This window comes from Bos indicus x Bos taurus, chromosome 9 (genome assembly GCF_003369695.1).
Source record: "Bos indicus x Bos taurus breed Angus x Brahman F1 hybrid chromosome 9, Bos_hybrid_MaternalHap_v2.0, whole genome shotgun sequence".
Classification (NCBI taxonomy): domain Eukaryota; kingdom Metazoa; phylum Chordata; class Mammalia; order Artiodactyla; family Bovidae; genus Bos; species Bos indicus x Bos taurus.
In genome coordinates this window covers 72,232,630-72,257,938 of record NC_040084.1, presented here as the reverse complement: position 1 = coordinate 72,257,938, position 25,309 = coordinate 72,232,630, and the positions used below count along the sequence as shown (strand labels likewise).

Below are 25,309 nucleotides of genomic sequence, written 5' to 3'. Positions count from 1 at the left end.
GCCTGAAATTAGCCTGTGGATACCAGCGTGCCCGAGCAGGCTTAAAGCTGATGTCTATTTTGATAGGACAGTACCTTGGTGCGGTTGTTAGGTATTTTCAACATCACCCTTCTGTCTAGTAAGATTGCTGACAGGACCTGAGTGAGTTCTTAGGAACAAGCCTGGTGAATAGCTGGAAGGACCCTACTGGGAGCCCTCAAGTATATTTTTTATGTATTCTCTAGGGAGTACGTTTTAGTGGTCTAGACCCTGTAGTAGCTGAGAAAAACAGAACTCAAAATGCAATGAGTCCACTCTGGAGGCGACTATGGAAAATAATTTCCATGTATGTATTAAAGGTGAATCAGCCAATCTTAAAATGCAGTTTGTAATTGCTATAGATGTGTGGGATGATATTTTGTCATTGAAGAATAGTTAGTTCTTTTTTAAAAACTGATTAATTTTTGGCTGTGCTGGGTCTTCACTGCTGTGTGCAGGCTTTCTCTAGTTAAGTCGGGGCTACCCTGCCATGCGGTACTCCAGCCTTTCACTGTGGTGGCTTCTCTTGTTGCGGAGCACAGGCATTTAAATTGAATGGAATTAGGGCTCCCAAATTCAGCTTTTTCTCATGAACAGCCTTCCCCAAGTGGATGAGTTAGCGAATAAAATAAGGCAACAAAAGAAAGTCACCTAGAGTTACACCAAGTCATGGTGTGAGAAAGGAGAAGAGTTGAAACGGGCTGCTTTCCAAGTGGCTATTTGACCAAATGCCAAATGAGAATAATTCTCTATGCTGTCTTCCCTCAGAAAGTATCTGCTGCTGTTGCTGGTTAGTCGCTTCAGTCATGGCAGCCCACCAGGCTCCCCCGTCCCTGGGATTCTCCAGACAAGAACACTGGAGTGGGTTGCCATTTCCTTCTCCAATGCATGAAAGTGAAAAAATAAAGTGAAGTCGCTCAGTCGTGTTCGACTCCTAGCGATCCCATGGACTGCAGCCCACCAGGCCCCTCCATCCGTGGGATTTTCCAGGCAAGAGTACTGGAGTGGAGCAGAAAGTATCCAACCTCTGGAAATTCCAGAGCAGTCCAGTGGTTAGGCCTCTGTGCTTTCACTGCTGAGGACCTGCGTTCAATCACCAGTCAGGGAAAAGGATCCCACAAGCAGTATGGCAAAAAAAAAAAAAAAAAAAGACACAGAACCTGAAATCCCTCCAAGTATTTCCCAGCTGAAATGTTGAGCCAATATACTACCTTTATAGTAAACGTAAAGTCATATGAGTTTTTTTTTCTTTTTTTTTCTGTCTTGGCTCCTTGGGAAAGCTGTTCTTCCTGTATCACAGCATGCTCATTTATCCATTTGCTAATGGTTATGATTCAGTGATATACTAATTTTTCTATACAATTTAGGTAGAAGTGGTCAGATCAGATCAGTCACTCAGTCATATCCAACTCTTTGCAACCCCATGAATCGCAGCACACCAGGCCTCCCTGTCCATCACCAATTCCTGGAGTTCACTGAGATTCACGTCCATCGAGTCAGTGATGCCCTCCAGCCATCTCATCCTCTGTCGCCCCCTTCTCCTCTTACCCTCAGTTCCTCCTAGCATCAGAGTTTTTCCAATGAGTCAACTCTTCGCATGAGGTGGCCAAAGTACTGGAGTTTCAGCTTTAGCATCATTCCTTCCAAAGAAATCCCAGGGCTGATCTCCTTCAGAATGGACTGGTTGAATCTCCTTGCAGTCCAAGGGACTCTCAAGAGTCTTCTCCAACACCACAGTTCAAAAGCATCAATTCTTCGGTGCTCAGCCTTCTTCACACTCCAACTCTCACATCCATACATGACCACTGGAAAAACCATAGCCTTAACTAGACGAACCTTTGTTGGCAAAGTAATGTCTCTGCTTTTGAATATGCTATCTAGGTTGGTCATAACTTTCCTTCCAAGGAGTAAGCGTCTTTTAATTTCATGGCTGCAGTCACCATCTGCAGTGATTTTGGAGCCCCCAAAAATAAAGTCTGACACTGTTTCCACTGTTTCCCCATCTATTTCCCATGAAGTGATGGGACCAGATGCTATGATCTTCGTTTTCTGAATGTTGAGCTTTAAGCCGACTTTTTCACTCTCCACTTTCACCAAGAGGCTTTTTAGTTCCTCTTCACTTTCTGCCATAAGGGTGGTGTCATCTGCATATCTGAGATTATTGATATTTCTCCCAGCAATCTTGATTCCAGCTTGTGTTTCTTCCAGCCCAGCGTTTCTCATGATGTACTCTGCATAGAAGTTAAATAAGCAGGGTGACAATATACAGCCTTGACGTACTCCTTTTCCTATTTGGAACCAGTCTGTTGTTCCATGTCCAGTTCTAACTGTTGCTTCCTGATCTGCATACAGATTTCTCAAGAGGCAGATCAGGTGGTCCGGTATTCCCATCTCTTTCAAAATTTTCCACAGTTTATTGTGATCCACACAGTCAAAGGCTTTGGCATAGTCAAGAAAGCAGAAATAGATGTTTTTCTGGAACTCTCTTGCTTTTTCCATGATCCAGAAGATGTTGGCCATTTGATCTCTGGTTCCTCTGCCTTTTCTAAAACCAGCTTGAACATCAGGAAGTTCACGGTTCATGTACTGCTGAAGCCTGGCTTGGAGAATTTTGAGCATTACTTTAGTAGCGTGTAAGATTAGTGCAATTGTGCGGTAGTTTGAGCATTCTTTGGCATTGCCTTTCTTTGGGATTGGAATGAAAACTGACCTTTCCAGTCCTGTGGCCACTGCTGAGTTTTCCAAATTTGCTGGCATATTGAGTGCAGCACTTTCACAGCATCATCTTTCAGGATTTGGAATAGCTCAACTGGAATTCTATCACCTCCTCTAGCTTTGTTTGTAGTGATGCTTTCTAAGGCCCACTTGACTGCACATTCCAAGATAGACTAAAATAATTTATCACCTTATTCTCACCTTAGGAACTTTCATTCTTTTTGACCGTGACTCACTTTATATTGTTGTACTGAAGTATCAGGGAGAAAAATGCAATCTTTTGACTTATAGGAATATTTTTTTCCCCTTAAGAAAATCAAGTATTATTTATATTGTAGAATTGTGCATCCCTTGGAAGTAATCTCCAACTAGTCCATCCTAAAGGAAATCAGTCCTGAATATTCATTGGAAGGACTGTTGCTGAAGCTGAAACTCCAATACTTTGGTCACCTAATGTGAAGAACTGACTCATTGGAAAATACCCTGATGCTGGGAAAGATTGAAGGCGGGAGGAGAAGGGGATGACAGAGGATGAGATGGTTGGATGGCATCACTGACTCAATGGACATGAGTTTGAGTAAACTCCGAGAGTTGGTGATGACAGGGAGGCCTGGCGTGCTGCAGTCCATGGGGTCGCAAAGAGCCGGACATAACTGAGCAACTGAACCGAACTGAACTGGAAGTAATTGTTTCTCAAAAACAATCATGATGAAGGTCTGCCTGCCATTATTAGGCTCTGTGGCTATTAGCTGCATCCATATTATTTTATTTATATTATTGTTATTTTATAATGTGTTGCCCCTGTATGCACTTGTTTCCACATGCTTTGTGCAAGTTATGAGCCATGTACAATGCTAATTTATATATGGCATCTCAGCCTCAGAAGTGCAAGGCTTTTTAAGAATAAGAGAGAGACTTTCCTGGTGGTCCAATGATTAAGGCACCGCCCTTCCACTGCAGGGGCCACAGGTTCAGTCTCTGGTTGGGGAACTAAAGATTTCACATGCCCTGTGGCCACAGGGCATGAAATAAAATAGAGATGATAAATAAAGAATAGGGGGAGAAGTTGTAATTTTAATCAGTTAATCTTGTGAAAGAACATCCTTAGCTAATGAACGTTTCATTTCTATTGGGAAACAAAATTGTGGAAAACTCAAGGCAAAATCACAGGAAGAATTTTTCATGATTTAAGTCCCATTATTGCCAAAAAAAAAAAAAAAAGGAATTCAGGAATGTATGAAAAGGCAGAATTGTTATGCTGGAAACAAGGTATCATTTTACTTCCTTTGCTATCAGTAAGAGATTGTTTCAAAGTTTTACTTACTTGTTAGAGAGATTTCACTCCATCAGTTCAGGTCAGTTCAGTCGCTCAGTCGCTCAGTCGTGTCTGACTCTTTGCAACCCCATGAATCGCAGCACACCAGGCCTCCCTGTCCATCACCAACTCCCGGAGTTCGCTCAAACTCATGTCCATCTAGTCGGTGATGCCATCCTCTGTTGTCCCCTTCTCCTCCTGCCCCCAATCGCTCCCAGCATCAGGGTCTTTTCCAGTGAGTCAGCTCTTCGCATGAGGTGGCCAAAGTATTGGAGTTTCAGCTTCAGCATCAGTCCTTCCAAGGAAATCCCAGGGCTGATCTCCTTCAGAATGGACTGGTTGGATCTCCTTGCAGTCCAAGGGACTCTAAAGAGTCTTCTCCAAAAGCATCAATTCTTCGGCGCTCAGCTTTCTTCACAGTCCAACTCTCACATCCATACATGACCACTGGAAAAACCACAGCCTTGACTAGCCGGATATTTGTTGGCAAAGTAATGTCTCTGCTTTTCAATATGCTATCTAGGTTGGTCATAACTTTCCTTCCAAGGAGTAAGCGTCTTTTAATCTTATGGCTGCAGTCACCATCTGCAGTGATTTTGGAGCCCCCAAAAATAAAGTCTGACACTGTTTCCACTGTTTCCCCATCTATTTCCCATGAAGTGATGGGACCAGATGCTATGATCTTACTTTTCTGAATGTTGAGCTTTAAGCCAACTTTTTCACTCTCCACTTTCACCAAGAGGCTTTTTAGTTCCTCTTCACTTTCTGCCATAAGGGTGGTGTCATCTGCATATCTGAGATTATTGATATTTCTCCCGGCAATCTTGATTCCAGCTTGTGCTTCTTCCAGCCCAGCGTTTCTCATGATGTACTCTGCATAGAAGTTAAATAAGCAGGGTGACAATATACAGCCTTGACGTACTCCTTTTCCTATTTGGAACCAGTCTGTGGTTCCATGTCCAGTTCTAACTGTTGCTTCCTGACCTGCATATAGGTTTCTCAAGAGGCAGATCAGGTGGTCCCATCTCTTTCAAAGAGATTCCCATCTCTTTCAAAATTTTCCACAGTTTATTGTGATCCACACAGTCAAAGGCTTTGGCATAGTCAAGAAAGCAGAAATAGATGTTTTTCTGGAACTCTCTTGCTTTTTCCATGATCCAGAAGATGTTGGCCATTTGATCTCTGGTTCCTCTGCCTTTTCTAAAACCAGCTTGAACATCAGGAAGTTCACGGTTCATGTACTGCTGAAGCCTGGCTTGGAGAATTTTGAGCATTACTTTAGTAGCGTGTAAGATTAGTGCAATTGTGCGGTAGTTTGAGCATTCTTTGGCATTGCCTTTCTTTGGGATTGGAATGAAAACTGACCTTTTCCAGTCCTGTGGCCACTGCTGAGTTTTCCAAATTTGCTGGCATATTGAGTGCAGCACTTTCACAGCATCATCTTTCAGGATTTGGAATAGCTCAACTGGAATTCCATAACCTCCACTAGCTTTGTTCGTAGTGATGCTTTCTAAGGCCCACTTGACTTCACATTCCAGGATGTCTGGCTCTAGGTGAGTGATCACACCATCGTGATTATCTGGATCATGAAGCTCTTTTTTGTACACTTCTCCTGTGTATTCTTGCCCCCTTTTCTTAACATCTTCCGCTTCTGTTAGGTCCATACCATTTCTGTCCTTTATCGAGCCCATCTTTGTTCCCTTGGTATCTCTAATTTTCTTGAAGAAATCTCTAGTCTTTCCCATTCTGTTGTTTTCCTCTATTTCTTTGCACTGATCGCTAAGGAAGGCTTTCTTATCTCTCCTTGCTATTCTTTGGAACTCTGCATTCAGATGCTTATATCTTTCCTTTTCTCCTTTGTTTTTCACTTCTCTTCTTTTCATAGCTATTTGTAAGCCCTCCTCAAACAGCCATTTTTCTTTTTTACATTTTTTTACATTTTTTGCTTTTTTACATTTTTTGCTTTTTCATGGGGATGGTGTTGATCCCTGTCTCCTGCACAATGTCACGAACCCCCGTCCATAGTTCATCAGGCACTCTGTTTATCAGATCTAGTCCCTTAAATCCATTTCTCACTTTCACTGTATAATCATAAGGGATTTGATTAGGTCATACCTGAATGGTCTAGTGGTTTTCCCCACTTTCTTCAATTTCAGTCTGAATTTGGCAATAAGGAGTTCATGATCTGAGCCACAGCCAGCTCCTGTCTTGTTTTTGCTGACAGTATAGAGCTTCTCCATCTTTGGCTGCAAATAATATAATCAGTCTGATTTCGGTGTTGACCATCTGGTGATGTCCATGTGTAGAGTCTTCTCTTGTGTTGTTGGAAGAGGGTGTTTGCTATGACCAGTGCATTCTCTTGGCAAAACTCCATTCAGACCAAACAAATCATTATTGAATGATTATTGTGGGTAATTCAATGAAGTAACATTACCCCTAGTTGACAGATAAGGAAACTAAAGCTAAGAGATCAAAAGCTAATAGTTACTAAGCACTTACTAGTGTGCACCAGCTACTTTTCTATTTCATTTATTCTCACAACTTTATGAGGTATGTGATATTATTATCTTTACCTTAGGACACAGAGGAACAGAAAGATTAAACTAGACATGTCAGAGTCTAGCTGCTAACTAACCAGGTATTCTGATTCCAAACTGTACCTTCAGTGTTAAGCCGAGGTACCTCTGGGAGAAAAGCAAATTGCTCCATGTAGCATGGATAAGAGCCTAGAGAGCTAAACCCCAGTGTTATAAATCTCTGGTGGCTCAGATGGTAAAGAATCAGCCTGTGAGGCAGGAGACCTGGGTTTGACCCATGGAGAACGGAATGGCTACCCACTCCAGTATTCTTCCCTGGAGAATTCCACGGACAAAGGAACCTGGCAGGCTACAGTCCATGGGGTCGCACAGAGTCAGACATGGCTGAGCAACTAACACTTTCACTTTTCACATTCTAAATCCACGCCAGGGTTTTGCACTTGAGCAACAATACTATCCAACACTGATGTCTCTACTTTCTGCTCTGTTCCGTGTTCTGATCTATGAATTTGGGTCCCCATTACACTTGTTTCAGAACTTCATTGCATTTCATTTTAACTAGTTCCCTAATTTTCCATATGATATGTCTTTTTCTGTAAGATTATGAATTTCTGGGTTAAAATATATATTTTTGAATCTATCAGATCTCTGAGCTAGCTGTTTAGAAAGTACCATATAGCTCATATGAGGTAGGAACTGTGCCTTTTCCTCTGTATTGCCATCAGGGATCATGTGCACACGCATAAGTAACGCCATCTTGTAGCCTAGGAAATGTGTCAGCACGGTGCTCAATGCGCCCACCTTGATGACTGCACTGTCCGTCCAGATGAACCTGTCTGCCCTCTGTGTCCAAGATGGTATTGCCACGGAGTACATGCTTAATTGTTAAATCAGTGAATGAGTGAAGTGTTTGTTGAGTTAAACTAAAGCCCATTCTAATTCTGCAATAGTTATTGACTATCTGTGTAAGAGGTACAGTGCAAAATACTTCAGTGTAAAAAATAAAAATATCTAAAATATTGTCTGGGTCCATAAGTTTTACCAACTCATCAGACAGATAAGAATCCAAATAATGACAATCATTTAGCAAATATTGAGCATCTTCTGGAATCAGACATGATGCTAGAACCTGGGTCCAGTGGTAAACCAGGAACATCTGTGCAATGCAGATGCATATTATCAATGGGCGATGAGAGAGAAGAGATCAAGAAATGTAGACAGGAGGAGGTGACCAGACACTATGCCTTGGTAGTACACAGGGGATCCTAGAAGACAGTATGGCTAAGCTGAGTCAAGAAAGTATCACTGAAGCCAATAAGTTTACAGAGAACATTCTAAGCAGAGAAAATAGCTTGTATATGAGTTTGGAGAAGAAAGAATGGCACATTCAGGGAACTACAAATATATTTGTCTGATGAAAGCAGAATTCAAAGAAGGAGAAAGAAGGTTGTGAATGAATCTGAAGATGTTGAGTAGAGACATGTCATGAAACCTTTGTGTGATAAGTAACATGACAGAAGGAATTGTTGAGAAAAGATCTTATTGGTTTACAGAAATCAGGAAAAGTTTCTTAAAGTGATGATAGTGGTGATGGAATTAGGGGGTCTTGGAAAACTCTTCCTGCATGCCTCTAAACCCTTACCATTCTTTTATTTTTAATTTTTTGGTTGCACCTCAGTTTGTGGTGCAACCAGGATTGAACATGGGGCCGTTGGCAGTGAGAATAAATAGTCCTAACCACTAGTCCATTCTAAAGGAGATCAGCCCTGGGTGTTCTTTGGAAGGAATGATGCTAAAGCTAAAACTCCAGTACTTTGGCCACCTCATGCGAAGAGTTGACTCATTGGAAAAGACTCTGATGCTGGGAGGGATTGGGGGCAGGAGGAGAAGGGGATGACAGAGGATGAGATGGCTGGATGGCATCACCGACTCGATGGAGATGAGTTTGGGTGAACTTTGGGAGTTGGTGACGGACAGGGAGGCCTGGTGTGCTGCGATTCATGGGGTCTCAAAGAGTCGGACACGACTGAGCGACTGAACTGAACTGAACTGAACCACTAGATCACTAGGAAAGTCCCACTATTCTTTTAACAGTTAAACAAAAATAGCTCCAGCTCCCATAAATTTAAAATCACATACCTCTTTGTTCCCCAGCTCTGCCCATCCTCAACCACACACAGTGTACTGGTGTGAGTCTTAGGATCAGAAAGTGGTTTCTGATCACTTTTTGCACCAGCTTCCTATTTATCCTGGTTTCTTGCCCTTTGCTTCCCAAAGCTGGTCTTTTCTCTTATCCCTCTTCTAGTCCATGCATGGATTACAATCCTTTCCTTCATATATTCAAATCCCATTCACTCAAGTTTTTGGTAGATTCTTACTAACAATCTGAAGAGGGCTATAGTGCAATTAAATATTAGGTGGACACATTCATACAATTCTCCTGTCAAATCCACCTTAGGGACTTTCTTGTCAACTAATTTTTGCTAGAAGCTACAAACCTCTTATACTATTTTTCTCTTATCTTCATTCCTCATCCTTACCCACCCTCCACAAGTTGACAAATTCTCCTGACTTTTTTTTTCATTTGTCTTATTTCTGGGTTCTGTTGGCCTTTCTTTCTTGAGCTCTGGTGTGTGTGTGTGTGTGTGTGTTGTCTCTCTCTCTTTCACACACCACACACACACACATACAAATTCGTGCTTCTTAGCATTTTCTCCCTTTCTCTCTCTCCCTCCCATGGCTCACCTCTGTGTTATCAACATGACCCATGGCCTTTTCCCTTAACCCTGAGGTGGCCATCCAGGTATTCATTTTTAGTAAATAAAGTGCTCTTCCTAAGAACTTTACATCCACAAGCTTTACAATATTATTTTCTCCCCATTCATTTCCTTAATTAAAGAATTTTTAAAGCACTGAGGATGACTTTCAACCATTTTGAGTCCCTGAATTCATTTTTAAATAGAAAAACAATTTCAAATTCTCATGTAATAGTTTTGACAGTTTTACATTTAATGATTAGAAAATATAGAATGGCAGGCAGATACTCTGCATTCACTCACACTTTGAATTAAAACCTTTTATTTCATCACATCTACACATATGTATGGAATCTTGAAGGACAAATGTGTATGTTACTATTTTTCCTAATGTTTAGTAAGCATTGATGGGATGAAGATCCTTTTTGAAGACTTTATCAGTTTTCAAATGTCCCTCACTTACCATAATTCACACAGATTGAGAATCTCCTTCCTGGAGATGTCAGAGGTCTCTGGGTGAATGGCTGTTGGTTTGTTCTCCAGAGTCACCCCCTCTTAACTGTCTATTGAAAGTCCTCTTGAAAAGATGGGAAGAGATGCAAAATTGCAATAACATTAAAGCCAGGTATACTTATCAATGGGTTAGAACTTGTGCTGTGCTTAGTTGCTCAGTTGTGTCCGACTCTTTGCCACCCCATGGACTGTAGCCCGTCAGCCTCGTCTGTCCATGGGATTTTCCAGGCAAGGATACTGGAGTGGGTTGCCTTGCCTCCAGGGGGTCTTCCCCACCCCAGAATTGAATCCACATCTGCTGTGGCTCCTGCATTGCAGGCAGATTCTACTCCTGAGCCACTGGAGAAGCCCAATGTATAAAACAGGGAGTAATATTTTAGCTTTCCACAAACTGTCACTGAGCATCCCTGCTGAGAGAATTTTCATCGATCAAAGTATGACATCTCCACAGACCTCTTGGAGCTGCTTTTTTGAAGGGTCAGAAGGTTTTGCTCCATAGTCTAATTCTTCCCACCCTATCCTATCACCGTCCCTTCCCATTCTATATCTCTCCAGTTCAGTTCAGTTCAGTCACTCAGTCGTGTCTGACTTTTTGCGACCTCATGAATCGCAGCACACCAGGCCTCCCTGTCCATCACCAACTCCTGGAATTCACTCAGACTGACCTCCATCGAGTCAATGATGCCATCCAGCCATCTCATCCTCTGTCGTCCCCTTATCCTCCTGCCCCCAATCCCTCCCAGCATCTATATCTCTTAGGGGCTACAATTTCCAAGATTTCAGCAACTCTGGCTAGACAAATGAAGGACAGTGGTATTCTAGAATGTGAAAATCAGTGTTAAGAAGAGACAATGCTCAGATGAGCCACTGGAGTGGTATATTCTGGATGTTGTAGTTTTGCATGTACTGTTTTTGACAAGCAAAAAAAGAAAGTTTGCTTTATACAATGCAGAGATGTTATCCCCTGTTCACAGTCAGGGGACAAAAAGTAGAAGGGAAAAAATTCCTTTCTCAGTTCAGTGGGGTCCCACCAGAAAAATAACTTACAGATATCAGAAATGTGGCTAGTGTCTGTGCACATTAACTCCTCCTTCAAGTCTAACTAAGAAAATTTCCAACTGCAACTGGGTGGTTATAGTAAGATGTGTCAGACACGGAAAACTTAATTGCTATCCCAACTTCCTTTTATTTCTTTGTCTTTTCCAACTAGGGAACTAGAAGATTCAGATACTTATTCTTATTCTCTCTTGCAGCCAAGTTTGACTATGGAACACACTGGTTCTGGTCAATGAGACATGAGGATAAGTCTTTGTGGGGAGGTAAAAAGTTATCCTCAACCTTTTTAGGGTCTGTGACTGAGTCCAAAAATTAAACCAACAAAGGCAGATTAACACAAAGCATCCATATTTAATTAATGTAAGTTTTATGTGACATGGAAACCTTCATAAGGAAATAAAAGCTCAAAGAAATGATTAAGCCTGAATATATTTATGCTTTATTTGTTATGAAAATACGACAAGAATATGAGGTAAGTGTAGTAAACCAGGGGAAACTTAGCAAATCTGTTCATTCAAATTCTTCTTGGTGCCCCTTTGCTTTCTGAGATAAGGATGTTCTTTTCCTCTGGGTATAACAGAAAGTACCTCTCACATGAAATATTCAACATGCCAAGGTGTTGAATTTTGGGTTAGCATGTTGTGAACGCCATCATCTTTCAAGGTTCTGCTGGAAAGTTCCCTCCATGATAAGAGGAAAGAGGCACATGGGGATAACTCCTTGCCCTAAGCCTTCTCCACTGTGAATCTGGTTGTGAGAGCATCTCACGCCTGGAGCTGTGACAGCCACCTGGCACATATGGTGACAGATTGGGGACAAAAGCCAGCCCTCTGTGCAGGCAGGAACAGATGGATGGGTAGAGTGTGAATCCTTGGAGACACCAAATTCAACCTGGTCTTCTCACAAACTAAACAGTAAATGCCCTTGTTTTTCAGGTTTTTGTTTTCCTACAGTCAAAAATATCATAACTGATTTGGGGGCTGGGTAAAGAGAATGTGGCAAGCCAGTTACTGTCAAGTACATTTTAAATACAAAGGCAAAACATGCATTCTAAGGTTTTTCTTTACAGGAAACACATATATTTTGGACAGTATCTGATTTCTGTTGTCTATAATTTAAAAAAAAATGGACTCTGGGGGGAAAAAAAATGACATGCAGGACAACAGCTGGTGATAAGAGTAAATTGAGGTAAAGATGGAGCTCTTGAGAAACCTATATGCAGGTCAGGAAGCAACAGTTAGAACTGGACATGAAACAACAGACTGGTTCCAAATAGGAAAAGGAGTACGCCAAGGCTGTATATTGTCACCCTGCTTATTTAACTTATATGCAGAGTACATCATGAGAAACGCTGGGCTGGAAGAAACACAAGCTGGAATCAAGATTGCCGGGAGAAATATCAATAATCTCAGATATGCAGATGATACCACCCTTATGGCAAAAAGTGAAGAGGAACTAAAAAGCTTCTTGATGAAAAAGAAAGTGGAGAGTGAAAAAGTTGGCTTAAAGCTCAACATTCAGAAAACGAAGATCATGGCATCTGGTCCCATCCCTTCATGGGAAATAGATGGGGGAACAGTGGAAACAGTGTCAGACTTTATTTTTGGGGGCTCCAAAATCACTGCAGATGGTGATTGCAGCCATAAAATTAAAAGATGTTTACTCCTTGGAAGGAAAGTTATGACCAACCTAGATAGCATATTCGAAAGCAGAGACATTACTTTGCCAAAAAAGGTCCATCTAGTCAAGGCTATGGTTTTTCCAGTGGTCATGTATGGATGTGAGAGTTGGACTGTAAAGAAAGCTGAACGCCGAAGAATTGATGCTTTTGAACTGTGGTGTTGGAGAAGACTCTTGAGAGTCCCTTGGACTGTAAGGAGATCCAACCAGTCCATTCTGAAGGAGATCAGCCCTGGGATTTCTTTGGAAGGACTGATGCTGAAGCTGAAACTCCAATACTTTGGCCACCTCATGCAAAGAGTTGACTCATTGGAAAAGACTCTGATGCTGGGAGGGATTGGGGGCAGGAGGATAAGGGGATGACAGAGGATGAAATGGATTGGATGGCATCACCAACTAGATGGCCATGAGTTTGAGTGAAGTCCAGGAGTTGGTGATGGACAGGGAGGCCTGGCGTGCTGCAGTTCATGGGGTCTCAAAGAGTCGGACACGACTGTATGACTGAACTGAACTGAACTGAACTGAACTAGAGCTAGTTGAGATTAGAGATGCAGATAGACCTAATATGAAATGTGTGAAGTGTCAGAGTCTAAAACTGCAAAAGCAGAATTATTATCTGAAATCTGTGATGTGGAGGGTAAATAAGAGAAGCTACTACGAATGCACATTAAAAAAAAAAAAGACAAGAAGAAAGAGACGAAAGAGAAAAGAATGAAGCAGGAGATAGATCCACCCTACCCCTACCCATGGTAAGCAATTCAAGTTGGGTCCTTGTGGATACAAACTCCAAAATACCAATAGGAGGACAACTGAGAGAGGAACTTTGGCCCTGTCTGGATAAGAAATAAGAGACCACATATTTCTCTATTTCTAAAATGGAAGGACTGAACCTGTTGCCTCCTTGGACTATTCAATCACTAAGTCATGTCCAGCTCTTTGTGACCCCATGGACTGCAGCACACCAGGCTTCCATGTCCTTCACTATCTCCCAGTTCAGTTCAGTTCAGTTCAGTCGCTTAGTCGTGTGCGACTCTTTGTGACCCCATGAATCGCAGCACACCAGGCCACCCTGTTGATCACCAACTCCCAAGTTCACTCAGACTCACATCCATTGAGTCAGTGATGTCATCCAGCCATCTCATCCTCTGTCGCCCCCTTCTCCTCCTGCCCCCAATCCCTCCCAGCATCAGAGTCTTTTCCAATGAGTTAACACTTCTCATGAGGTGGCCAAAGTATTGGAGTTTCAGCTTCAGCATCAGTCCTTCCAAGGAAATCCCAGGGCTGATCTCCTTCAGAATGGACTGGTTGGATCTCCTTGCAGTCCAAGGGACTCGCAAGAGTCTTCTCCAACACCTCAGTTCAAAAGCATCAATTCTTCGGCGCTCAGCTTTCTTCACAGTCCAACTCTCACATCCATACATGACCACTGGAAAAATCATAGCCTTGACTAGATGGACCTTTGTTGGCAAAGAAATGTCTTTGCTTTTGAATATGCTATCTAGGTTGGTCATAACTTTCCTTCCAAGGAGTAAGCGTCTTTTAATTTCATGGCTGCAGTCACCATCTGCAGTGATTTTGGAGCCCAAAAAGTAAAGTCTGACACTGTTTCCACTGTTCCCCCATCTATTTCCCATGAAGTGATGGGACCAGATGCCATGATCTTCGTTTTCTGAATGTTGAGCTTTAAGCCAACTTTTTCACTCTCCACTTTCTTTTTCATCAAGAAGCTTTTTAGTTCCTCTTCATTTTCTGCCATAAGGGTGGTATCAACTGCATATCTGAGTTTATTGATATTTCTCCCAGCAATCTTGATTCCAGCTTGTGCTTCTTCCAGCCCAGCGTTTCTCATGATGTACTCTGCATATAAGTTAAATAAGCAGGGTGACAATGTACAGCCTTGACATACTCCTTTTCCTAGAGTTTGTTCAAACTCATGTCTGTTGAGTCTGTGATGTAATCTAACCACCTCATCCTCTGTTGCCCCATGTCTCCTACTACTATCAATCTTTCCAAGCATCAGGGTCTTTTCCAGTGAGTCAGTTCTTCACATCAGTGGCCGAAGTCCTTCCTGGACTAAAAAGGTCTTAGTTGCAGAGGCGTAGAAAAGCTAAGGGAATTGGTAGTTGCACGACTTAGCGACTAAACAACAAGTTGCACCAGTCAGGATCATAATTAAATTATCCAGCATGGGCAGAGAAGTTTAATAAATGCCAAGAGTGAAGGTGAGAGGAAAGAAGACAATAGTTATCTAAATATACCAGAGCATCTCAATTAATCGGTAAGTAGATTGGAGTACCAGAAGGCAAGAGGAAGATAGTGGCTACAGGTACTTGGCAAGAGGCTAAGAAGTTTTTTTGTCCCTTCTGAATAAGAGCTTCAAGTCTTGGAGTGGCTCACTCATCCACCTGGAATTTTCAGTCTGTTCTGAGTCCCCCTGATCCTGTGGAGATTTGGAGAAAGGGATGGATTCTCAGGGATGGCTGGAATGTGGGTCTTCAGGTTCCTGTAATGTATCAGTGGAGACAGGTTTAATCCTAGACAGATGAACCCAACTGGTGACATCCTGGAGTTTAACTGCTGTAGGGTTGCTCAGAAAGACTGGTAAGAGCCCTTCTGTTTTGAGAGAAGCTGGTCACCGGGGACTCATTTTTCGAGGTCTTTCAGGGATTACAACAGGGTACCTGGGACTATCATCTGGAGCGGGCTGCACTCTGTTGCCGTATTCTTGTATTGCCTTCTGGACCCGGCCTAGGTTTAAAATGTATTTAAGTTGAGCCTTAAGTTGGGTTTCTGGATCAGTTAACATGTCCAGAGTAAGGAATGGCCTTCCAAATATCGTTTCAAAATGGCTTAACTTGGTGGTTGCTTTAGGAGCTGCCCTGACCCTTAAGAGGGCTATTGGCTGCAGGTGATGCCATGACTCAGACATTTCCTGATGGAGTTTGCCCAAGATTTTCTTTAGCCTGTTCTACTTCCCCTGAGGACTGAGGTCTCCAGGATGAATGGAGGTGGTATTTATTTCCTAAAGCCCATGAAAGCTGTTAAGTGACCTTTGCAACTGAAGGCCAGTTGTCACTCTGGAGGTGATGGGGCAATCCAAATCTAGGAATAATTTCCTCTAGGAGAGCCTTAGCCACTTCAGTTGCCTCCTCTGTTCTAGTGGGGGAAAGCCTCTCTCTATCCAGTAAAAGTATCCATAAAGAGTAATAAAAGTTTGAAGTCCTAGAAAGAGGGCATCTGAGTGAAATCTATTAACTTAGCTAGTCCTGTCTCCTGGGTAAGTCCCACCACACTGGACTGGGCTTAAGAGGGGAGGCTTGAGGTTATCTCCTGGATTATGGGTGGCACGGAGGGCACAGGCCCAAGTCACTCTTTTAATCGTCTCTGGGAGCCTTTTCCCTGTAAAAAAAAAAAAAAAAAGTCAGAAAACAATCATAGACATTGCATCTCTCCCCAGATGGAGAGAATCATGTAACCCTTTAATAATTTTTTCATTGGTCAGAGAGATATATGAGCAACTTCTGACCTATATGCCACCAGCCATCTGTTCCCTCAGGTCCCCCCTCTGTCTCATGCCCAGATCTCTGCTAAAGTCCAGTGCCTGGGTATAACATTAAAAGGGATAAGGGGTGGGATTAATGCCTTTTTGGTTTGGGGTATCTGGGCTGCTTCCTTTGCTTTCTGATCTGCCCCACTGTTTCCTTGGGAAATTTGAGAAGTTCCCTTTTGATACCTGTAGCTGTGGATGACACCTGCCTGTTTTGGTTTTTGAACCGTCTCTATGAGACGTAAAATCTTAGCCCCATATTTTATAGGGGAATTTCTTGCATTTAGAAGTCTTCTCTTTTTCCAGGTAGCTGCATGGGCATGTAAAACAGGGAAGACATATTTTGAATCTGTATGTAGATTTACAGCCTTTCCTTTCCCTAGGGTTAAGGCTCAGGTTAGAGCTGTCAGGGTTTTGCTTCTGTGACGCTGTGGCATACCCTCCCTCTTGACTCCATCTTTAATGAAACTGCTGCCATCAGTAAACCACTCTTCCTTTTTTTTCCCACAGCTTCATCTGCTAGGTCAGACCTGCAGGCATTCGGTCAACGGTTTTGAGACAAGAATGTGTTAGCTCTGAGTTTGCGGCAGACATTAAGGAGCGAGATTAAGAGGATGGCAAGTTTTGAAGGTTAGCTCTGGGAAGTCAAAGAGCAAATCCTGGTACTTAATAAGGCAGCCTTCAGTTAGCCAAGAGTGGCCTTTTATCTCTAGGATCCCTTGCACTTGATGAGGGGTCTGGACTTCCGTTGCTGTCCAAAGGTAAGCTTGTTAACTTCTTCCACTAATAAAACTGTGGCAGCTACTTCCCAGAGGCCCCCAGGCCAGCCTCAACCATAGAGTCTAGTTGTTTGGAAAAGTCTCCTATAGGCTGAAGAACTTCCCCTAGCTTCTGTATAAGGACCCCCAGAGCTGTCTCCTGCTTTTCATCCACATAGAAGATGAATGGCTTCTTCAAATTGGGAAGACTGAGAGTCGGGACTCTGGTGAGGCCCTACGTGATACCATTAAAAGTCTTTTCCTGTTCCCTGTTCCAAAGTAACAGTTCTGTATCTGGTCCTTAAACAGCTTTATACAGGGTCTTAGCCATAAGCCTGAATCCTGGAATCCAAATTCTACAAAATCCTACCATGCCCCAAAAGATAGAGATGTTCCTTTGTCTTTGGAACACTTAGGCCTAATATAGCTTGTTTTCTATCTGGAGATAACTGTCTACTTCCAAGGTTTATAATATATCCCAGATAGTTAACTTGTTTTTTTGGAGATTGATGCCTTTGTCTGAGAGACTCTCTAACTCTGGATCCCAAGGAAATGAAGGACTTCAATGATATTTTGATCTGAGCCTCCATGGAGGGACTTCATATTAATAGGGCATCTATGTACTGTAGCATAGCACCCTCTTTTGGGTGTATTTCCCTTATTTACTTTACAAGGGTCTGGGCAAACAAGTGTTCAGTTTAGTTCAGTTCAGTTGCTCAGTTGTGTTCAACTCTTTGCAACCCCATGGCCTGCAGCATGCCAGGCTTCCTGTCCAAAACCAACTCCTGGAGTTTACCTAAACTCATGTCCATTGAGTCAGTGATGCCATCCAACCATCTCATCCTCTGTCGTCCCCTTCTCCTCCTGCCCTCAATCTTTCCCAGCATCAGGGTCTTTTCAAATGAGTCAGCTCTTCGCATCAGGTGGCCAAAGTATTGGAGTTTCAGCTTCAACATCAGTTCTTCCAATGAACACTCAGGACTGATTTCCTTTAGGATGGACTGGTTGGATCTCCTTGCAGTCCAAGGGACTCTCAAGAGTCTTCTCCAACACCACAGTTCAAAAGCATCAATTCTTCGGTGCTCAGCTTTCTTTATAGTCCAACTCTCACATCCATACAGAACTACTGGAAAAACCATAGCCTTGACTAGACGGACCTTTGCTGTCCCGAAACCCCTGAGGCAATATTGTCCAGGTATATTGTTGCCTTTGGCCTGAGTCAAGGTTAGTCCATTCAAAGGCAAACAGATATTGTGATGATGGATGAATTGGGATGCAAAAAAGGCGTTCTAGAGATCCAGCACAGTTAAACCATTTAGCATCCTCAGAGATCTGGGCTAATATAAGGATTGGCCATGAAGGGATGTATAGGGACCATTACACAGTGGTGACGCATTTACTGCTTTAAGGTCTTATACCATCATATATTCCACATTTGGCTTAACAACTGGCAGAATAGGAATATTGCATGGAAACTGTTAGGGCAGCAAGATATCTTAAGACTTTATCCACGGGGGTTGTAAACCTTTCTTCACTTCCAACTTTATGAAGTATTGTCTCTTGTTAGGATAGGCAGCTTCTGGTCCAAGACTAATCCTTACAGATTGAGGGTTTATGGAGCTTCCAAGGTTTCCTTTGTCCCACATTGAAGGAGCCACTGCTTGTACAATATGACTGGGATGAAGACTTACTCCTCTGGCTGTTCTGTGTTATAGTCAAGATAAGAAACTGCTCAGGGCCTCCTAACTGGAGTATTGCCTGAGGGAGCTCAGGTCTCTCCCCCGCAGAGGGTGGGACACTTAGATATAACTAAAAGGACACGTGAAATCAACCGCTGCTCACATTTGCAAGTGAGAGGCCCTGTAAAGGAATGGCTGTGAGGCTTTCTGTCCACACCAGTCACAGTACGACTTTTGGAGGAAAGAGGTCCAGTGTGAATTTATTTATTCACTCAACAGATATTTATTGAAGACTGCTCCTGTGGAGAAGGCAATGGCACCCCACTCCAGCATTCTTGCCTGGAAAATCCCATGGGCAGAGGAGCCTGGTAGGCTATAGTCCATGGGGTCACTAAGAGTCGGACACAACTGAGTGACTTCACTTTCACTTTTCAATTTCATGCATTGGAGAAGGAAATGGCAACCCACTCCAGTGTTCTTGCCTGGAGAATCCCAGGGACGGGGGACTGAAGTGATTTAGCAGCAGCAGCAGCTCCTGTGCCAAAGACTAGAGTTGAGAATATAGATGTTAAGGAAAGGAGACTTCTTGCCTCAAAGTCTTCCTGTGTGAGAGGGGAAGACAAACAGGTCAATAAATGACTTACTAATATGCCTTCATATGTCTGGAACCCCATATTCTGTGCACAGTGGGAGTCCAGAGGGGTCGAGGGTGGGGTAGCAGAAGGTGACAGAACAGGCCAGTCACTCTGGGGGTGGTGGCACTTGAAATGACTCTTGAGTGATGGGTTGGGATTACAGGTGTTCGGGAAGGAGGAGCTGAGAGCAGGGAGAACACAGATGCAAGGCCATTTGGGGGCCACTGCAAGTTTTTCTCAAGCAAATGATGAAGTAGGAGGTCTTTTCAATGTGTGAAACCTTCACAGTTGGTCAAGCTGTATAATGACCTGGCTGCCTGCCAAAAAAAGAACCTGTGTGTGCACGCTTTCCAGTTTGCTGTAGAAGGCAGTCTTCCGCCAAGTGTCTGTTGTGTGTTCCATTATGTACTTATGATATAATAGGCATATGGAGAAGAAAAGGAAATAAAAAAGTGGGCACAAAGTCAAATATTGTGGAAGATGGAGTGTTCGGGTGCAAGCCAGTTAAAGTTGTGGTTTCGTCTGAGTCACCGTGAGTGGCAGACAATGCGGCTATTGTTGTGGAAGTGGCTGCAGCTGCCTAGCCTGTGGGAGTTGGCCGCCCTTTGTGCCAGGGATGTGGGTCTCAGTGCTCATTTGCATAAAGCCTCTGGGTTGTGATCACATCTTCAATAGGAACAGTTTTACTTTATTATCTTATTAAGGAATTATCCTTGCTCCAAAGGAACACGACTGGTCTATTACTAACAAAGCAGCCAGACTCAGAGTGTAGGCATGACCCAGCAGCCTGTGGGTACCAGTTAGAAGTTTCTAGATAGTTTCTACTTCTGTGATGTCCACAAAAGGCTGAGAATCCCCTATGGCACCTTTAGGGGGACACAGGGATGTAGAGAAGGGCTCTCGTGAAGCAAATCCATGGGCAGAATGGCCAGGAATGCTAAACTTCACCATGAACTGGAAGTTCGGACTGACTTCAGGGCTGGATGTTTGTTGAAAAGGCTCTAATTATGATTCCTCACCCTCCTCTCTCCTTCAGCGCTGGCTGCTTCTCCTCTGTCCACCCCAGACTCTGTCCTGCTCCAGACTGCCATTCATGATTAAGCAGCCATTCTTTTTCTTTCCTCCTGGTCTCTGTCAGATTTTTTGGGAAAGTTATCTCTGCTTTCTGGCATTCATAGGGTAGCATCCTGCTTCTGTCATCAGCAACCAAAAGGTAAATACAGAAAAAAAGAAAAGAAAAAACAAACCCTACTCTATGTCTTTCTTCATTTTATTTGTATGGTAAAGTAGCACCAGGAAAATTTCCTGTGGGGAAGTCCTAAGGTGTCACAGGGCTGAGATCTTGGAAGACTTGGGGACTAGCCTTCCACCCTAAATTAAAATTCCAAATCTTGAATGGGCAGCTTGAGGACCATAATGGACCTCAGCAGTAATAAGCAACAGTGAGATGAATGGGGAAACTAGTTTGGAGCAGTAGCCCTTAAACCATGTAACAGGGAAGATATACTCTTCCAATAAAATTCAGACAATGAAAACCTTAGCTTAATTCTGTAGCATATAACCTATGTTGGTATCACCTCACTCATGTGAGAATAGGGTCATGGAGTGCAAAAATTTTTTTAATAATTAATTTAATTTATTTATCAATGGCTGTGCTGGGTCTTCATTGCTAGGGGCTTTTCTCTAGTTGTGGTGAGCAGGGGCTCCTCTCTCGTTGCAGTGCTCGGCCTTCTTGTTGCAGTGGCTTCTGGTTGCAGAGCTTGGGCTCTAGGGTGTGCGGGCTTCAATAGTTGCAGCTCCCAGGCTCTAGAACACAGGATCAATAGGTGTGGCACACAAGCTTAGTTACTCAACGGCGTGTGGGATCTTCCTGGATCAAGGATTGAACCTGTGTCTCTTGCATTGGCAGGCAGATTCTTTACCACTGAGCCAACAGGGAAGCCTGGGATGCAGTTGTTGAAGGCAAATTGCCTAGATAGATAGGTGATTGTTTTGTGTGTCTCCAACTTTTTGCAACCCCATGGACTGCAGCACGCCAGGCTTCTCTATCACCAACTCCCAGAGCTTGCTCAAACTCATGTCCATTGAGTTGGTGATGCCATCCAACCATCTCATCCTCTGTCATCCCCTTCTCCTCCTGCCTTCAATCTTTCCCAGGATCAGGGTCTTTTCCAATGAGTAAGTTCTTTGCTTCAGGTGGCCAAAGTATTGGAGTTTCAGCTTCAGCATCAGTCCTTCCAATGAATATTCAGGACTGATTTCCTTTAGGATTGACTGGTTTGATCTCCTTGCAGTCCAAGGGACTCTCAAGTATCTTCTCCAACACCAGAGTTCAAAAGCATAACTTCTTTGGTGGGACAGCCAAGGCCCAGGGCATGTCATCCAGCCAGGGCCCAGGGCATGTCATCCAGCTATGCATCGATAGATAGATAATATTGTGATATATAATTTTTAAAAATTTGCGATTTTGTACAGATAATTTTTTATCAATTCATATAGAGACAATTTTATTATATCTCTGAAGAATTGTACTGAGCACTAGCTGCTGGATATCAAGAGGGCCACTGAAAAACTGGGATGGTTTCTAGACCCTTTGCACATACCCTAGTCTGTCAGTGTCCTATGAACTCTGAATAAAAGAACTAGGCATATGAAGTTAAGTCCAGAAAGCTGAAGAAAAGGCTACATCTCTGTTCTGTTAGGAGCTTTTTTCCCCAGACCACAAGAAGCTGGGCCTGGGACTTGTACCCTCCTCCACCTGCTTTCCCCCTTAATCCACCACCTCAACTCTCTCTAAAGTAGAATAATAGAGCATCAAGGAGTATCTGGATGTATCTCAAAGGGTCTTTTTTTCTGCTGCTGCTGCTGCTAAGTCATTTCAGTCGTGTCCAACTGTGTGTGACCCCGTAGAGGGCAGCCGATCAGGCTCCCCCGTCCCTGGGATTCTCCAGGCAAGAACACTAGAGTGGGTTGACATTTCCTTCTCCAATGCATGAAAGTGAAAAGTGAAAGGGAAGTCGCTCAGTAGTGTCTGACTCTTAGCAACCCATGGACTGCAGCCTATCAGGCTCCTCCATCCATGGGATTTTCCAGGCAAGAGTACTAGAGTGGGGTGCCATTGCCTTCTCCATTCTTTCTGCAGGGAAGCACTATTTCCCATCCAACAAGAGAGAGAAACTAGGGAAGGGGAAGGAGAAGGACAATGTGGCAAAGACATCTGCTGCTGCTCACACAGCTCTGGCATCTCTTCCGCCAGGTCCTTGCTCAGTACCTTCCTGCAGCCTTCTGTCCCTCTAAATCCCCTCTGAGGGGCCTCATGCAACCTGTTCCCCAGGTGCATCACTCTCCAGAATCACTTATTTCTCCAATCCGAATATTGGAGATGAATCGACGAAGCACACACCCTAATCAACACATCAGACTTAGCTAAAATGAACAATGACAAGAAGAGATACAAAGCAATACAATATTCTTATCCTAATATGAAAATCTGACCCAAATCTCCTTTTGGTAGAAGAATCTGCTGAGAATTTTAAGATTATGTGGGGAAATAATTTATGTGGAAACTGAGGGCACGAGAGTGCTGTAAACTGATTTTGCACATGAAAATTAAAAGAGATATGATAAATAATAGAGATATCACTGGAATGTTAAGTTTCTTGGGGGGCAAGAACCACATTTGTTTTGTTTCATTATGTTACATATAAAGAGATAACACCTGTTGTGTAGGGATTTTACATATCTGTTTTCCAATTAGCTGGATAAGTTGCTGATGTAGTTTCATTTTAATGGTTTGTGTTCACAATGCTCATGCTGCTGCTAAGTCGCTTCAGTCGTGTCCGACTCTGTGCGACCCCATAGACGGCAGCCCACCAGGCTCCCCCGTCCCTGGGATTCTCCAGGCAAGAACACTGGAATGGGTTGTCATTTCCTTCTCCAATGCATGAAAGTGAAAAGTGAAAAGCGAAAGGGAAGTCACTCAGTCGTGTCCGACTCTTAGCGACCCCATGGACTGCAGCCCACCAGGCTCCTCCGTCCATGGGATTTTCCAGGCAAGAGTGCTGGAGTGGGGTGCCATTGCCTTCTCGACAATGCTCATATATCAACTTTATTTTATTGTGGATTATTGCGTTTTTATTTGCTCCTCCATCTAAATAATTGATGCTTTTTAAATTTTATTTTTGGAGTCTTTCATTTTCCTTATGCCATCAGGATCCCAGAGATGTGAAATACCTTGGATACTTGTAGCGGGGGAAAGTGGTTTCAGATCACCTTTGTTTGACCTGCTCCTTTCACCAAAGCTAAACAGCATTTTAAAACCGTATCTGCTACTCCAGAATGGCACAATCTCAGCCCTAGCTCAGCCTGGGATAACTGTGTGTCCAAGTACACATTTCTAGTCCATTTCACACATATCTCAGTTCTGCTTCTCCATTGCCTTTGCTGTCATCTCCTCTTCTGAATGCTGGTGTTCCCAATATCCTCGCCTTTCGTCCTGTCTCTCCTGCTACTCTGTTCTGTCTCCCAAAGTGATCTCACCCCTTCCCATGGCTTTAAATATCATACACACATTGCTGAATCCCCAGTACATCTCTCCAGGCTTGACTTGTCTCTTAAGTTCCAGATCTGTATACTCAATCTGCTACCTGATATTTTAATCTGAACATCTTACAGGGAAAACAAACATTTTAGCAAGTCTAACGTGGAACTTCTGATTTCCACTTCTCCTTTCACCCCCACCCATAGCCAGGTCCCCTGGCCTTCTTCCCTAGGTCAGTCTATTGCCTGTATAGTATAATACGTAAGCCCATGTACAGGGTACTATTATAAAATCACCCAACTGACTGCTCAAACCAGGGGGCCATCTTGGGTTCTGATCTACTTCCTTACCCTCCAACACCAATTCATGAGCAAATGTCATCATTTTTACTTTCAAATTAACTCTTGAATTTGTCTGCTTGTCATCAATTCCATTCTCCACACCCAAATGCAAGCAAATGCAAGCTGGCACTGTTTCCTATCAACACCAAGGTTACAAACTACCCTCCCCTGCTACAAGTCTGGCCCCTTGAAGAACTAGTCTCCACACAAAAGCAAGAAGCTCAGAATACTTTCCCTTTTACTGGTCAGTAGGCATGCACACTGGAGAAGGCAATGGCACCCCACTCCAGTACTCTTGCCTGGAAAATCCCATGGATGGAGGAGCCTGGTGGGCTGCAGTCCAAGGGGTCACTAGGAGTCGGACACGACTGAGTGACTTCACTTTGACTTTTCACTTTCATGCATTGGAGGAGGAAATGGCAACCCACTCCAGTGTTCTTGCCTGGAGAATCCCATGGACAGAGGAGCCTGGTGGGCTGCCGTCTATGGGGTCGCACAGAGTCGGACACGACTGAGGCGACTTAGCAGCAGCAGCAGCAGTAGGCATGCACCCTCTGTTACTGGGAATACAATAAAAATTGTCACTGTGATCTGCCAGGTCCAGCATGAAGTCTACCTGTCCTCTCTACCTACCTATGCTCACTGACACACACCCCCTCTGCCTCCCTATCCAAGCTCAGGGTATGCCCCATACATCTGATAGTTCCTAAAACATGACCTAAGCTTCCTTGTGCTCAGACCTTGGAAGCTACTGCTTCTTCTGCCTGCAGTACTCTTCCCTGGCTTTTTGTCTTTTTTGTTTGTTTGTTTCCTTTCTGTTGTGACAAGTTGTTGTTCAGTCACTAAGTCATGGTGAACTCTTTGTTACCCCATGAACTGCAGCACTCCAGGTTTCCCTGTCCTCTGCTATCTCTCCAAGTTTGCTCAAATTCACGTCCATTGAGTCAGTGATGCTATCTAACCATCTCATCTTCTGCCGCCCCCTTCTCCTTTTGCCTTTAATCTTTCCCAGCATCAGGGTCTTTTCCAATGAATTGGCTCTTCGCATCAGGTACCCAAAGTAAATTACAAACATGTAACAAACATCGGTGTACCTACCACTGAAAATGAATGACTTAACATTTTGCCTGTTAAAATGAATTTGAGCAAACTCTGGGAGATAGTGGAGGATAGACAAGCCTAGGGTGCTACAGTCCACGGGGTCACAAAGAGTCAGACC

At 43.4% G+C, this 25,309-nt stretch overlaps 1 protein-coding gene across 2 annotated transcripts in view; it reads left to right on the top strand.

Moving 5' to 3' along the window:
• SLC2A12 (solute carrier family 2 member 12) overlaps positions 1 to 25,309 on the top strand; it is a 75,844-nt gene that overhangs the window by 5,774 nt on the left and 44,761 nt on the right. The gene's annotated exons all lie outside the window — the stretch shown is intronic.